Source organism: Anopheles marshallii, assembly GCF_943734725.1.
Source record: "Anopheles marshallii chromosome X unlocalized genomic scaffold, idAnoMarsDA_429_01 X_unloc_7, whole genome shotgun sequence".
Classification (NCBI taxonomy): domain Eukaryota; kingdom Metazoa; phylum Arthropoda; class Insecta; order Diptera; family Culicidae; genus Anopheles; species Anopheles marshallii.
The window spans coordinates 165,448-183,830 of record NW_026525920.1 but is presented as its reverse complement, the minus strand read 5'-3'; positions in this window follow the sequence as shown (position 1 = coordinate 183,830).

The window sequence follows — 18,383 nt, the reverse complement described above, 5'->3', positions numbered from 1 at the left end:
CACCACCCCGTGTCAGCCACCCACCCACAACCTACCAGTCACCCATTAACTACCACCCACCCTACCTCCCACCTACCACCCACCACCCCCTGTCAGCCACCCACCCACAACCTACCAGTCACCCATTACCTACCACCCACCCTACCTCCCACCTACCACCCACCACCCCCTGTCAGCCACCCACCCACAACCTACCAGTCACCCATTACCTACCACCCACCCTACCTCCCACCTACCACCCACCACCTCGTGTCAGCCATCCACCCACAACCTACCAGTCACCCATTACCTACCACCCACCCTACCTCCCACCTACCACCCACCACCCCGTGTCAGCCATCCACCCACAACCTACCAGTCACCCATTACCTACCACCCACCCTACCTCCCACCTACCACCCACCACCCCGTGTCAGCCATCCACCCACAACCTACCAGTCACCCATTACCTACCACCCACCCTACCACCCACCTACCACCCACCACCCCGTGTCAGCCACCCACCCACAACCTACCAGTCACCCTTTACCTACCACCCACCCTACCTTCCACCTACCACCCACCACCCCGTGTCAGCCACCCACCCACAACCTACCAGTCAACCATTACCTACCACCCACCCTACCTCCCACCTACAACCCACCACCCCGTGTCAGCCACCCACCCACAACCAACCAGTCACCCATTACCTACCACCCACCCTACCTCCCACCTACCACCCACCACCCCGTGTCAGCCACCCACCCACAACCTACCAGTCACCCATTACCTACCACCCACCCTACTTCCCACCTACCACCCACCACCCGGTGTCAGCCACCCACCCACAACCTACCAGTCACCCATTACCTACCACCCACGCTACCTCCCACCTACCACCCTCCACCCCCTGTCAGCCATCCACCCACAACCTACCAGTCACCCATTACCTACCACCCACCCTACCTCCCACCTACCACCCACCACCCCGTGTCAGCCATCCACCCACAACCTACCAGTCACCCATTACCTACCACCCACCCAACCTCCCACCTACCACCCACCACCCCGTGTCAGCCACCCACCCACAACCTACCAGTCACCCATTACCTACCACCCACCCTACCTCCCACCTACCACCCACCACCCCGTGTCAGCCATCCACCCACAACCTACCAGTCACCCATTACCTACCACTCGCCCTACCTCCCACCTACCACCCACCACCCCCTGTCAGCCACCCACCCACAACCTACCAGTCACCCATTACCTACCACCCACCCTACCTCCCACCCACCACCCCCTGTCAGCCACCCACCCACAACCTACCAGTCACCCATAACCTACCACCCACCTTACCTCCCACCACCTCAGCCTCCCACCCACAACCTACCAGTCAACCATTACCTACCACCCACCCTACCTCCCACCTACCACCCACCACCCCGTGTCAGCCATCCACCCACAACCTACCAGTCACCCATTACCTACCACCCACCCTACCTCCCACCTACCACCCACCACCCCCTGTCAGCCATCCACCCACAACCTACCAGTCACCCATAACCTACCACCCACCCTACCTCCCACCTACCACCCACCACCCCGTGTCAGCCATCCACCCACAACCTACCAGTCACCCATTACCTACCACCCACCCTACCTCCTACCTACCACCCACCACCCCGTGTCAGCCCCTCACCCACAACCTACCAGTTACCCATAACCTACCACCCACCCTACCTCCCACCTACCACCCACCACCCCCTGTCAGCCACCCACCCAAAAACAACCAGTCACCCATTACCTACCACCCACCCTACCTCCCACCCACCACCCCGTGTCAGCCACCCACCCACAACCTACCAGTCACCCATAACCTACCACCCACCCTACCTCCCACCACCTCAGCCACCCACCCACAACCTACCAGTCAACCATTACCTACCACCCACCCTACCTCCCACCTACCACCCACCACCCCGTGTCAGCCACCCACCCACAACCTACCAGTCACCCATTACCTACCACTCGCTTTACCTCCCACCTACCACCCACCACCCCCTGTCAGCTACCCTCCCACAACCTACCAGTCACCCATTACCACTCACCCTACCTCCCACCACCTCAGCCACCCACCCACAACCTACCAGTCAACCATTACCTACCACCCACCCTACCTCCCACCACCTCAGCCACCCACCCACAACCTACCAGTCAACCATTACCTACCACCCACCCTACCTCCTACCTACCACCCACCACCCCGTGTCAGCCACCCACCCACAACCTACCAGTCACCCATTACCTACCACCCACCCTACCTCCCACCTACCACCCACCACTCCGTGTCAGCCATCCACCCACAACCTACCAGTTACCCATTACCTACCACCCACCCTTCCTCCCTCCACCTCAGCCACCCACCCACAACCTACCAGTCACCCATTACCTACCACCCACCCTACCTTCCACCTACCACCCACCACCCCCTGTCAGCCACCCACCCACAACCTACCAGTCACCCATAACCTACCACCCACCCTACCTCCCACCTACCACCCACCACCCCCTGTCAGCCACGCACCCACAACCTACCAGTCACCCATTACCTACCACCCACCCTATCTCCCACCTACCACCCACCCTACCTCCCACCTACCACCCACCACCCCGTGTCAGCCACCCACCCACAACCTACCAGTCACCCATTACCTACCACCCACCCTACCTCCCACCTACCACCCACCACCCCCTGTCAGCCACCCTCCCACAACCTACCAGTCACCCATTACCACTCACCCTACCTCCCACCACCTCAGCCACCCACCCACAACCTACCAGTCAACCATTACCTACCACCCACCCTACCACCTACCTACCACCCACCACCCCGTGTCAGCCACCCACCCGCAACCTACCAGTCAACCATTACCTACCACCCACCCTACCTCCTACCTACCACCCACCACCCCGTGTCAGCCACCCACCCGCAACCTACCAGTCACCCATTACCTACCACCCACCCTACCTCCCACCTACCACCCACCACTCCGTGTCAGCCACCCACCCACAACCTACCAGTTACCCATTACCTACCACCCACCCTTCCTCCCTCCACCTCAGCCACCCACCCACAACCTACCAGTCACCCATTACCTACCACCCACCCTACCTCCTACCTACCACCCACCACCCCGTGTCAGCCATCCACCCACAACCTACCAGTCACCCATAACCTACCACCCACCCTACCTCCCACCTACCACCCACCACCCCCTGTCAGCCACGCACCCACAACCTACCAGTCACCCATTACCTACCACCCACCCTACCTCCCACCTACCACCCACCCTACCTCCCACCTACCACCCACCACCCCGTGTCAGCCACCCACCCACAACCTACCAGTCACCCATTACCTACCACCCACCCTACCTCCCACCTACCACCCACCACCCCCTGTCAGCCACCCTCCCACAACCTACCAGTCACCCATTACCACTCACCCTACCTCCCACCACCTCAGCCACCCACCCACAACCTACCAGTCAACCATTACCTACCACCCACCCTACCTCCCACCACCTCAGCCACCCACCCACAACCTACCAGTCAACCATTACCTACCACCCACCCTACCTCCCACCACCTCAGCCTCCCACCCAAAACTTACCAGTCAAACATTACCTACCACCCACCCTACCTCCTACCTACCACCCACCACCCCGTGTCAGCCACCCACCCACAACCTACCAGTCACCCATTACCTACCACCCACCCTACCTCCCACCTACCACCCACCACCCCGTGTCAGCCATCCACCCACAACCTACCAGTCACCCATTACCTACCACCCACCCTACCTCCCACTCACCACCCACCACCCCGTGTCAGCCATCCACCCACAACCTACCAGTCACCCATTACCTACCACCCACCCTACCTCCCACCTACCACCCACCACCCCGTGTCAGCCATCCACCCACAACCTACCAGTCACCCATTACCTACCACCCACCCTACCTCCCACTCACCACCCACCACCCCCTGTCAGCCATCCACCCACAACCTACCAGTCACCCATTACCTACCACCCACCCTACCTCCCACCACCTCAGCTTCCCACCCACAACCTACCAGTCAACCATTACCTACCACCCACCCTACCTCCTACCTACCACCCACCACCCCGTGTCAGCCACCCACCCACAACCTACCAGTCACCCATTACCTACCACCCACCCTACTTCCCACCTACCACCCACCACCCGGTGTCAGCCACCCACCCACAACCTACCAGTCACCCATTACCTACCACCCACGCTACCTCCCACCTACCACCCTCCACCCCCTGTCAGCCATCCACCCACAACCTACCAGTCACCCATTACCTACCACCCACCCTACCTCCCACCTACCACCCACCACCCCGTGTCAGCCACCCACCCACAACCTACCAGTCACCCATTACCTACCACCCACCCAACCTCCCACCTACCACCCACCACCCCGTGTCAGCCACCCACCCACAACCTACCAGTCACCCATTACCTACCACCCACCCTACCACCCACCTACCACCCACCACCCCGTGTCAGCCATCCACCCACAACCTACCAGTCACCCATTACCTACCACTCGCCCTACCTCCCACCAACCACCCACCACCCCCTGTCAGCCACCCACCCACAACCTACCAGTCACCCATTACCTACCACCCACCCTACCTACCACCCACCACCCCCTGTCAGCCATCCACCCACAACCTACCAGTCACCCATAACCTACCACCCACCCTACCTCCCACCACCTCAGCCACCCACCCACAACCTACCAGTCAACCATTACCTACCACCCACCCTACCTCCCACCTACCACCCACCACCCCGTGTCAGCCACCCACCCACAACCTACCAGTCACCCATTACCTACCACCCACCCTACCTCCTACCTACCACCCACCACCCCGTGTCAGCCATCCACCCACAACCTACCAGTCACCCATTACCTACCACCCACCCTACCTCCCACCTACCACCCACCACCCCGTGTCAGCCACCCACCCACAACCTACCAGTCACTTATTACCTACCACCCACCCTACCTCCCACCTACCACCCACCACCCGGTGTCAGCCACCCACTGACAACCTACCAGTCACCCATTACCTACCACCCACCCTACCTCCTACCTACCACCCACCACCCCGTGTCAGCCACCCACCCACAACCTACCAGTCACCCATTACCTACCACCCACCCTGCCTCCCACCTACCACCCACCACCCCCTGTCAGCCACCCACCCACAACCTACCAGTCACCCATTACCTACCACCCACCCTATCTCCCACCACCTCAGCCACCCACCCACAACCTACCAGTCAACCATTACCTACCATCCACCCTACCTCCCACCTACCACCCACCACCCCGTGTCAGCCACCCACCCACAACCTACCAGTCACCCATTACCTACCACCCACCCTACCTTCCACCTACCACCCACCACCTCGTGTCAGCCACCCACCCACAACCTACCAGTTACCCATTACCTACCACCCACCCTACCTCCCACCTACAACCCACCACCCCGTGTCAGCCACCCACCCACAACCAACCAGTCACCCATTACCTACCACCCACCCTACCTCCCACCTACCACCCACCACCCCGTGTCAGCCACCCACCCACAACCTACCAGTCACCCATTACCTACCACCCACCCTACTTCCCACCTACCACCCACCACCCGGTGTCAGCCACCCACCCACAACCTACCAGTCACCCATTACCTACCACCCACGCTACCTCCCACCTACCACCCTCCACCCCCTGTCAGCCATCCACCCACAACCTACCAGTCACCCATAACCTACCACCCACCCTACCTCCCACCACCTCAGCCACCCACCCACAACCTACCAGTCAACCATTACCTACCACCCACCCTACCTCCCACTTACCACCCACCACCCCGTGTCAGCCACCCACCCACAACCTACCAGTCACCCATTACCTACCACCCACCCTACCTTCCACCTACCACCCACCACCCCCTGTCAGCCACCCACCCACAACCTACCAGTTACCCATTACCTACCACCCACCCTACCTCCCACCTACCACCCACCACCCCGTGTCAGCCATCCACCCACAACCTACCAGTCACCCATTACCTACCACCCACCCTACCTTCCACCTACCACCCACCACCCCGTGTCAGCCACCCACCCACAACCTACCAGTCACCCATTACCTACCACCCACCCTACCTCCCACTTACCACCCACCACCCCGTGTCAGCCACCCACCCACAACCTACCAGTCACCCATTACCTACCACCCACCCTACCTTCCACCTACCACCCACCACCCCGTGTCAGCCACCCACCCACAACCTACCAGTTACCCATTACCTACCACCCACCCTACCTCCCACCTACAACCCACCACCCCCTGTCAGCCATCCACCCACAACCTACCAGTCACCCATTACCTACCACCCACCCTACCTCCCACCTACCACCCACCACCCCGTGTCAGCCACCCACCCACAACCTACCAGTCACCCATTACCTACCACCCACCCTACCTCCCACCTACCACCCACCACCCCGTGTCAGCCACCCACCCACAACCTACCAGTCACCCATTACCTACCACCCACCCTACCTCCCACCTACCACCCACCACCCCGTGTCAGCCACCCACCCACAACCTACCAGTCACCCATTACCTACCACCCACCCTACCTCCCACCTACCACCCACCACCCCGTGTCAGCCATCCACCCACAACCTACCAGTCACCCATTACCTACCACTCGCCCTACCTCCCACCTACCACCCACCACCCCCTGTCAGCCACCCACCCACAACCTACCAGTCACCCATTACCTACCACCCACCCTACCTCCCACCTACCACCCACCACCCCCTGTCAGCCACCCACCCACAACCTACCAGTCACCCATAACCTACCACCCACCCTACCTCCCACCACCTCAGCCACCCACCCACAACCTACCAGTCAACCATTACCTACCACCCACCCTACCTCCCACCACCTCAGCCTCCCACCCAAAACTTACCAGTCAAACATTACCTACCACCCACCCTACCTCCCACCCCCTCAGCCACCCACCCACAACCTACCAGTTACCCATAACCTACCACCCACCCTACCTCCCACCTACCACCCACCACCCCGTGTCAGCCATCCACCCACAACCTACCAGTCACCCATTACCTACCACTCGCTTTACCTCCCACCTACCACCCACCACCCCCTGTCAGCCACCCACCCACAAACAACCAGTCACCCATTACCTACCACCCACCCTACCTCCCACCCACCACCCCGTGTCAGCCACCCACCCACAACCTACCAGTCACCCATAACCTACCACCCACCCTACCTCCCACCACCTCAGCCACCCACCCACAACCTACCAGTCAACCATTACCTACCACCCACCCTACCTCCCACCTACCACCCACCACCCCCTGTCAGCCACCCACCCACAAACAACCAGTCACCCATTACCTACCACCCACCCTACCTCCCACCCACCACCCCGTGTCAGCCACCCACCCACAACCTACCAGTCACCCATTACCTACCACCCACCCTACCTCCCACCCACCACCCCCTGTCAGCCACCCACCCACAACCTACCAGTCACCCATTACCTACCACCCACCCTACCTCCCACCACCTCAGCCTCCCTACCAAAACTTACCAGTCAAACATTACCTACCACCCACCCTACCTCCTACCTACCACCCACCACCCCGTGTCAGCCACCCACCCACAACCTACCAGTCACCCATTACCTACCACCCACCTCACCACCCACCTATCACCCACCACCCCTTGTTAGCCACCCACCCACAACCTACCAGTCACCCATTACCTACCACCCACCCTACCTCCCACCCACCACCCCCTGTCAGCCACCCACCCACAACCTACCAGTCACCCATAACCTACCACCCACCCTACCTCCCACCACCTCAGCCACCCACCCACAACCTACCAGTCAACCATTACCTACCACCCACCCTACCTCCCACCACCTCAGCCTCCCACCCAAAACTTACCAGTCAAACATTACCTACCACCCACCCTACCTCCTACCTACCACCCACCACCCCGTGTCAGCCATCCACCCACAACCTACCAGTCACCCATTACCTACCACCCACCTCACCACCCACCTACCACCCACCACCCCGTGTCAGCCATCCACCCACAACCTACCAGTCACCCATTACCTACCACCCACCCTACCTCCCACCTACCACCCACCACCCCGTGTCAGCCATCCACCCACAACCTACCAGTCACCCATTACCTACCACCCACCCTACCTCCCACCTACCACCCACCACCCCCTGTCAGCCATCCACCCACAACCTACCAGTCACCCATTACCTACCACCCACCCTACCTCCCACCACCTCAGCTTCCCACCCACAACCTACCAGTCAACCATTACCTACCACCCACCCTACCTCCTACCTACCACCCACCACCCCGTGTCAGCCACCCACCCACAACCTACCAGTCACCCATTAACTACCACCCACCCTACCTCCCACCTACCACCCACCACCCCCTGTCAGCCATCCACCCACAACCTACCAGTCACCCATTACCTACCACCCACCCTACCTCCCACCTACCACCCACCACCCCGTGTCAGCCATCCACCCACAACCTACCAGTCACCCATTATCTACCACCCACCCTACCTCCCACCTACCACCCACCTCCCCCTGTCAGTCATCCACCCACAACCTACCAGTCACCCATTACCTACCACCCACCCTACCTCCCACCTACCACCCACCACCCCCTGTCAGCAACTCTCCCACAACCTACCAGTCACCCATTACCTACCACCCACCCTACCTCCCACCACCTCAGCCACCCACCCACAACCTACCAGTCAACCATTACCTACCACCCACCCTACCTCCCACCTACCACCCACCACCCCGTGTCTACCATCCACCCACAACCTACCAGTCACCCATTACCTACCACCCATCCTACCTCCCACCTACCACCCACCACCCCCTGTCAGCCACCCACCCACAACCTACCAGTCACCCATTACCTACCACCCACCCTACCTCCCACCTACCACCCACCACCCCCTGTCAGCCACCCACCCACAACCTACCAGTCACCCATTACCTACCACTCGCCCTACCTCCCACCTACCACCCACCACCCCCTGTCAGCCACCCACCCACAACCTACCAGTCACCCGTTACCTACCACCCACCCTACCTCCCACCTACCACCCACCACCCCCTGTCAGCCATCCACCCACAACCTACCAGTCACCCATTACCTACCACCCACCCTATCTCCCACCTACCACCCACCCTACCTCCCACCTACCACCCACCACCCCGTGTCAGCCACTCACCCACAACCTACCAGTCACCCATTACCTACCACCCACCCTACCTCCCACCTACCACCCACCACCCCCTGTCAGCCACCCTCCCACAACCTACCAGTCACCCATTACCACTCACCCTACCTCCCACCACCTCAGCCACCCACCCACAACCTACCAGTCAACCATTACCTACCACCCACCCTACCTCCCACCACCTCAGCCACCCACCCACAACCTACCAGTCAACCATTACCTACCACCCACCCTACCTCCCACCTACCACCCACCACCTCGTGTCAGCCATCCACCCACAACCTACCAGTCACCCATTACCTACCACCCACCCTACCTATCACCCACCACCCCGTGTCAGCCATCCACCCACAACCTACCAGTCACCCATTACCTACCACCCACCCTACCTCCCACCTACCACCCACCACCCCGTGTCAGCCATCCACCCACAACCTACCAGTCACCCATTACCTACCACCCACCCTACCTCCCACCTACCACCCACCACCCCGTGTCAGCCACCCACCCACAACCTACCAGTCACCCATTACCTACCACCCACCCTACCTTCCACCTACCACCCACCACCCCCTGTCAGCCACCCACCCACAACCTACCAGTTACCCATTACCTACCACCCACCCTACCTCCCACCTACAACCCACCACCCCGTGTCAGCCACCCACCCACAACCAACCAGTCACCCATTACCTACCACCCACCCTACCTCCCACCTACCACCCACCACCCCGTGTCAGCCACCCACCCACAACCTACCAGTCACCCATTACCTACCACCCACCCTACTTCCCACCTACCACCCACCACCCGGTGTCAGCCACCCACCCACAACCTACCAGTCACCCATTACCTACCACCCACGCTACCTCCCACCTACCACCCTCCACCCCCTGTCAGCCATCCACCCACAACCTACCAGTCACCCATTACCTACCACCCACCCTACCTCCCACCTACCACCCACCACCCCGTGTCAGCCACCCACCCACAACCTACCAGTCACCCATTACCTACCACCCACCCAACCTCCCACCTACCACCCACCACCCCGTGTCAGCCACCCACCCACAACCTACCAGTCACCCATTACCTACCACCCACCCTACCTCCCACCTACCACCCACCACCCCGTGTCAGCCACCCACCCACAACCTACCAGTCACCCATTACCTACCACCCACCCTACTTCCCACCTACCACCCACCACCCGGTGTCAGCCACCCACCCACAACCTACCAGTCACCCATTACCTACCACCCACGCTACCTCCCACCTACCACCCACCACCCCGTGTCAGCCATCCACCCACAACCTACCAGTCACCCATTACCTACCACTCGCCCTACCTCCCACCAACCACCCACCACCCCCTGTCAGCCACCCACCCACAACCTACCAGTCACCCATTACCTACCACTCACCCTACCTCCCACCCACCACCCCCTGTCAGCCATCCACCCACAACCTACCAGTCACCCATAACCTACCACCCACCCTACCTCCCACCACCTCAGCCACCCACCCACAACCTACCAGTCAACCATTACCTACCACCCACACTACCTCCCACCTACCACCCACCACCCCGTGTCAGCCACCCACCCACAACCTACCAGTCACCCATTACCTACCACCCACCCTACCTCCCACCTACCACCCACCACCCCGTGTCAGCCATCCACCCACAACCTACCAGTCACCCATTACCTACCACCCACCCTACCTCCCACCTACCACCCACCTCCCCCTGTCAGCAACCCTCCCACAACCTACCAGTCACCCATTACCTACCACCCACCCTACCTCCCACCTACCACCCACCACCCCGTGTCAGCCACCCACTGACAACCTACCAGTCACCCATTACCTACCACCCGCCCTACCTCCTACCTACCACCCACCACCCCGTGTCAGCCATCCACCCACAACCTACCAGTCACCCATTACCTACCACCCACCCTACCTCCCACCTACCACCCACCACCCCCTGTCAGCCACCCACCCACAACCTACCAGTCACCCATTACCTACCACCCACCCTATCTCCCACCACCTCAGCCACCCACCCACAACCTACCAGTCAACCATTACCTACCATCCACCCTACCTCCCACCTACCACCCACCACCCCCTGTCAGCCACCCACCCACAACCTACCAGTCACCCATTACCTACCACCCACCCTACCTCCCACCTACCACCCACCACTCCGTGTCAGCCACCCACCCACAACCTACCAGTCACCCATTACCTACCACCCACCCTTCCTCCCTCCACCTCAGCCACCCACCCACAACCTACCAGTCACCCATTACCTACCACCCACCCTACCTCCTACCTACCACCCACCACCCCGTGTCAGCCACCCACCCACAACCTACCAGTCACCCATTACCTACCACCCACCCTACCTCCCACCTACCACCCACCACCCCGTGTCAGCCTCTCACCCACAACCTACCAGTTACCCATAACCTACCACCCACCCTACCTCCCACCTACCACCCACCACCCCCTGTCAGCCACCCACCCACAACCTACCAGTCACCCATAACCTACCACCCACCCTACCTCCCACCTACCACCCACCACCCCCTGTCAGCCACGCACCCACAACCTACCAGTCACCCATTACCTACCACCCACCCTATCTCCCACCTACCACCCACCCTACCTCCCACCTACCACCCACCACCCCGTGTCAGCCACTCACCCACAACCTACCAGTCACCCATTACCTACCACCCACCCTACCTCCCACCTACCACCCACCACCCCCTGTCAGCCACCCTCCCACAACCTACCAGTCACCCATTACCACTCACCCTACCTCCCACCACCTCAGCCACCCACCCACAACCTACCAGTCAACCATTACCTACCACCCACCCTACCTCCCACCACCTCAGCCACCCACCCACAACCTACCAGTCAACCATTACCTACCACCCACCCTACCTCCTACCTACCACCCACCACCCCGTGTCCGCCACCAACCCGCAACCTACCAGTCACCCATTACCTACCACCCACCCTACCTCCCACCTACCACCCACCACTCCGTGTCAACCACCCACCCACAACCTACCAGTTACCCATTACCTACCACCCACCCTTCCTCCCTCCACCTCAGCCACCCACCCACAACCTACCAGTCACCCATTACCTACCACCCACCCTACCTCCTACCTACCACCCACCACCCCGTGTCAGCCACCCACCCACAACCTACCAGTCACCCATTACCTACCACCCACCCTACCTCCCACCTACCACCCACCACCCCCTGTCAGCCACCCACCCACAACCTACCAGTCACCCATAACCTACCACCCACCCTACCTCCCACCTACCACCCACCACCCCGTGTCAGCCACCCACCCACAACCTACCAGTCACCCATTACCTACCACCCACCCTACCTCCCACCTACCACCCACCACCCCGTGTCAGCCACCCACCCACAACCTACCAGTCACCCATTACCTACCACCCACCCTACTTCCCACCTACCACCCACCACCCGGTGTCAGCCACCCACCCACAACCTACCAGTCACCCATTACCTACCACCCACCTTACCTCCCACCTACCACCCACCACCCCGTGTCAGCCACCCACCCACAACCTACCAGTCACCCATTACCTACCACCCACCCTACCTTCCACCTACCACCCACCACCCCCTGTCAGCCACCCACCCACAACCTACCAGTCACCCATTACCTACCACCCACCCTACCTCCCACCTACCACCCACCACCCCGTGTCAGCCACCCACCCACAACCTACCAGTCACCCATTACCTACCACCCACCCTATTTTCCACCTACCACCCACCACCCCGTGTCAGCCACCCACCAACAACCTACCAGTCACCCATTACCTACCACCCACGCTACCTCCCACCTACCACCCTCCACCCCCTGTCAGCCATCCACCCACAACCTACCAGTCACCCATTACCTACCACCCACCCTACCTCCCACCTACCACCCACCACCCCGTGTCAGCCATCCACCCACAACCTACCAGTCACCCATTACCTACCACTCGCCCTACCTCCCACCTACCACCCACCACCCCCTGTCAGCCACCCACCCACAACCTACCAGTCACCCATTACCTACCACCCACCCTACCTCCCACCCACCACCCCCTGTCAGCCACCCACCCACAACCTACCAGTCACCCATAACCTACCACCCACCCTACCTCCCACCACCTCAGCCACCCACCCACAACCTACCAGTCAACCATTACCTACCACCCACCCTACCTCCCACCACCTCAGCCTCCCACCCAAAACTTACCAGTCAAACATTACCTACCACCCACCCTACCTCCTACCTACCACCCACCACCCCGTGTCAGCCACCCACCCACAACCTACCAGTCACCCATTACCTACCACCCACCTCACCACCCACCTATCACCCACCACCCCTTGTTAGCCACCCACCCACAACCTACAAGTCAACCATTACCTACCACCCACCCTACCTCCCACCTACCACCCACCACCCCGTGTCAGCCATCCACCCACAACCTACCAGTCACCCATTACCTACCACCCACCCTACCTCCCACCTACCACCCACCACCCCGTGTCAGCCATCCACCCACAACCTACCAGTCACCCATTACCTACCACCCACCCAACCTCCCACCTACCACCCACCACCCCGTGTCAGCCACCCACCCACAACCTACCAGTCACCCATTACCTACCACCCACCCTACCTCCCACCTACCACCCACCACCCCGTGTCAGCCACCCACCCACAACCTACCAGTCACCCATTACCTACCACCCACCCTACCTCCCACCTACCACCCACCACCCCCTGTCAGCCATCCACCCACAACCTACCAGTCACCCATTACCTACCACCCACCCTACCTCCCACCTACCACCCACCACCCCGTGTCAGCCATCCACCCACAACCTACCAGTCACCCATTATCTACCACCCACCCTACCTCCCACCTACCACCCACCTCCCCCTGTCAGTCATCCACCCACAACCTACCAGTCACCCATTACCTACCACCCACCCTACCTCCCACCTACCACCCACCACCCCCTGTCAGCAACTCTCCCACAACCTACCAGTCACCCATTACCTACCACCCACCCTACCTCCCACCACCTCAGCCACCCACCCACAACCTACCAGTCAACCATTACCTACCACCCACCCTACCTCCCACCTACCACCCACCACCCCGTGTCTGCCATCCACCCACAACCTACCAGTCACCCATTACCTACCACCCATCCTACCTCCCACCTACCACCCACCACCCCCTGTCAGCCACCCACCCACAACCTACCAGTCACCCATTACCTACCACCAACCCTACCTCCCACCTACCACCCACCACCCCGTGTCAGCCACCCACCCACAACCTACCAGTCACCCATTACCTACCACCCACCCTACCTACCACCCACCACCTCGTGTCAGCCATCCACCCACAACCTACCAGTCACCCATTACCTACCACCCACCCTACCTCCCACCTACCACCCACCACCCCGTGTCAGCCATCCACCCACAACCTACCAGTCACCCATTACCTACCACCCACCCTACCTCCCACCTACCACCCACCACCCCGTGTCAGCCATCCACCCACAACCTACCAGTCACCCATTACCTACCACCCACCCTACCTCCCACTTACCACCCACCACCCCGTGTCAGCCACCCACCCACAACCTACCAGTCACCCATTACCTACCACCCACCCTACCTTCCACCTACCACCCACCACCCCGTGTCAGCCACCCACCCACAACCTACCAGTTACCCATTACCTACCACCCACCCTACCTCCCACCTACAACCCACCACCCCGTGTCAGCCACCCACCCACAACCAACCAGTCACCCATTACCTACCACCCACCCTACCTCCCACCTACCACCCACCACCCCGTGTCAGCCACCCACCCACAACCTACCAGTCACCCATTACCTACCACCCACCCTACTTCCCACCTACCACCCACTACCCGGTGTCAGCCACCCACCCACAACCTACCAGTCACCCATTACCTACCACCCACGCTACCTCCCACCTACCACCCTCCACCCCCTGTCAGCCATCCACCCACAACCTACCAGTCACCCATTACCTACCACCCACCCTACCTCCCACCTACCACCCACCACCCCGTGTCAGCCACCCACCCACAACCTACCAGTCACCCATTACCTACCACCCACCCTACCTCCCACCTACCACCCACCACCCCGTGTCAGCCACCCACCCACAACCTACCAGTCACCCATTACCTACCACCCACCCTACCTCCCACCTACCACCCACCACCCCGTGTCAGCCATCCACCCACAACCTACCAGTCACCCATTACCTACCACCCACCCTACCTCCCACCTACCACCCACCACCCCGTGTCAGCCACCCACCCACAACCTACCAGTCACCCATTACCTACCACCCACCCTACCTTCCACCTACCACCCACCACCCCCTGTCAGCCACCCACCCACAACCTACCAGTTACCCATTACCTACCACCCACCCTACCTCCCACCTACAACCCACCACCCCGTGTCAGCCACCCACCCACAACCAACCAGTCACCCATTACCTACCACCCACCCTACCTCCCACCTACCACCCACCACCCCGTGTCAGCCACCCACCCACAACCTACCAGTCACCCATTACCTACCACCCACCCTACTTCCCACCTACCACCCACCACCCGGTGTCAGCCACCCACCCACAACCTACCAGTCACCCATTACCTACCACCCACCCTACCTCCCACCCACCACCCCCTGTCAGCCACCCACCCACAACCTACCAGTCACCCATAACCTACCACCCACCCTACCTCCCACCACCTCAGCAACCCACCCACAACCTACCAGTCAACCATTACCTACCACCCACCCTACCTCCCACCACCTCAGCCTCCCACCCAAAACTTACCAGTCAAACATTACCTACCACCCACCCTACCTCCCACCCCCTCAGCCACCCACCCACAACCTACCAGTTACCCATAACCTACCACCCACCCTACCTCCCACCTACCACCCACCACCCCGTGTCAGCCACCCACCCACAACCTACCAGTCACCCATTACCTACCACTCGCTTTACCTCCCACCTACCACCCACCACCCCCTGTCAGCCACCCACCCACAAACAACCAGTCACCCATTACCTACCACCCACCCTACCTCCCACCCACCACCCCGTGTCAGCCACCCACCCACAACCTACCAGTCACCCATAACCTACCACCCACCCTACCTCCCACCACCTCAGCCACCCACCCACAACCTACCAGTCAACCATTACCTACCACCCACCCTACCTCCCACCTACCACCCACCACCCCCTGTCAGCCACCCACCCACAAACAACCAGTCACCCATTACCTACCACCCACCCTACCTCTTACCCACCACCCCGTGTCAGCCACCCACCCACAACCTACCAGTCACCCATTACCTACCACCCACCCTACCTCCCACCCACCACCCCCTGTCAGCCACCCACCCACAACCTACCAGTCACCCATAACCTACCACCCACCCTACCTCCCACCACCTCAGCCACCCACCCACAACCTACCAGTCAACCATTACCTACCACCCACCCTACCTCCCACCACCTCAGCCTCCCACCCAAAACTTACCAGTCAAACATTACCTACCACCCACCCTACCTCCTACCTACCACCCACCACCCCGTGTCAGCCACCCACCCACAACCTACCAGTCACCCATTACCTACCACCCACCTCACCACCCACCTATCACCCACCACCCCTTGTTAGCCACCCACCCACAACCTACAAGTCAACCATTACCTACCACCCACCCTACCTCCCACCTACCACCCACCATCCCGTGTCAGCCATCCACCCACAACCTACCAGTCACCCATTACCTACCACCCACCCTACCTCCCACCTACCACCCACCACCCCGTGTCAGCCATCCACCCACAACCTACCAGTCACCCATTACCTACCACCCACCCTACCTCTCACCTACCACCCACCACCCCCTGTCAGCCATCCACCCACAACCTACCAGTCACCCATTACCTACCACCCACCCTACCTCCCACCACCTCAGCTTCCCACCCACAACCTACCAGTCAACCATTACCTACCACCCACCCTACCTCCTACCTACCACCCACCACCCCGTGTCAGCCACCCACCCACAACCTACCAGTCACCCATTAACTACCACCCACCCTACCTCCCACCTACCACCCACCACCCCCTGTCAGCCACCCACCCACAACCTACCAGTCACCCATTACCTACCACCCACCCTACCTCCCACCTACCACCCACCACCCCGTGTCAGCCATCCACCCACAACCTACCAGTCACCCATTATCTACCACCCACCCTACCTCCCACCTACCACCCACCTCCCCCTGTCAGTCATCCACCCACAACCTACCAGTCACCCATTACCTACCACCCACCCTACCTCCCACCTACCACCCACCACCCCCTGTCAGCAACTCTCCCACAACCTACCAGTCACCCATTACCTACCACCCACCCTACCTCCCACCACCTCAGCCACCCACCCACAACCTACCAGTCAACCATTACCTACCACCCACCCTACCTCCCACCTACCACCCACCACCCCGTGTCTGCCATCCACCCACAACCTACCAGTCACCCATTACCTACCACTCATCCTACCTCCCACCTACCACCCACCACCCCCTGTCAGCCACCCACCCACAACCTACCAGTCACCCATTACCTACCACCCACCCTACCACCCACCTACCACCCACCACCCCCTGTCAGCCACCCACCCACAACCTACCAGTCACCCATTACCTACCACCCACCCTACCTCCCACCTACCACCCACCACCTCGTGTCAGCCATCCACCCACAACCTACCAGTCACCCATTA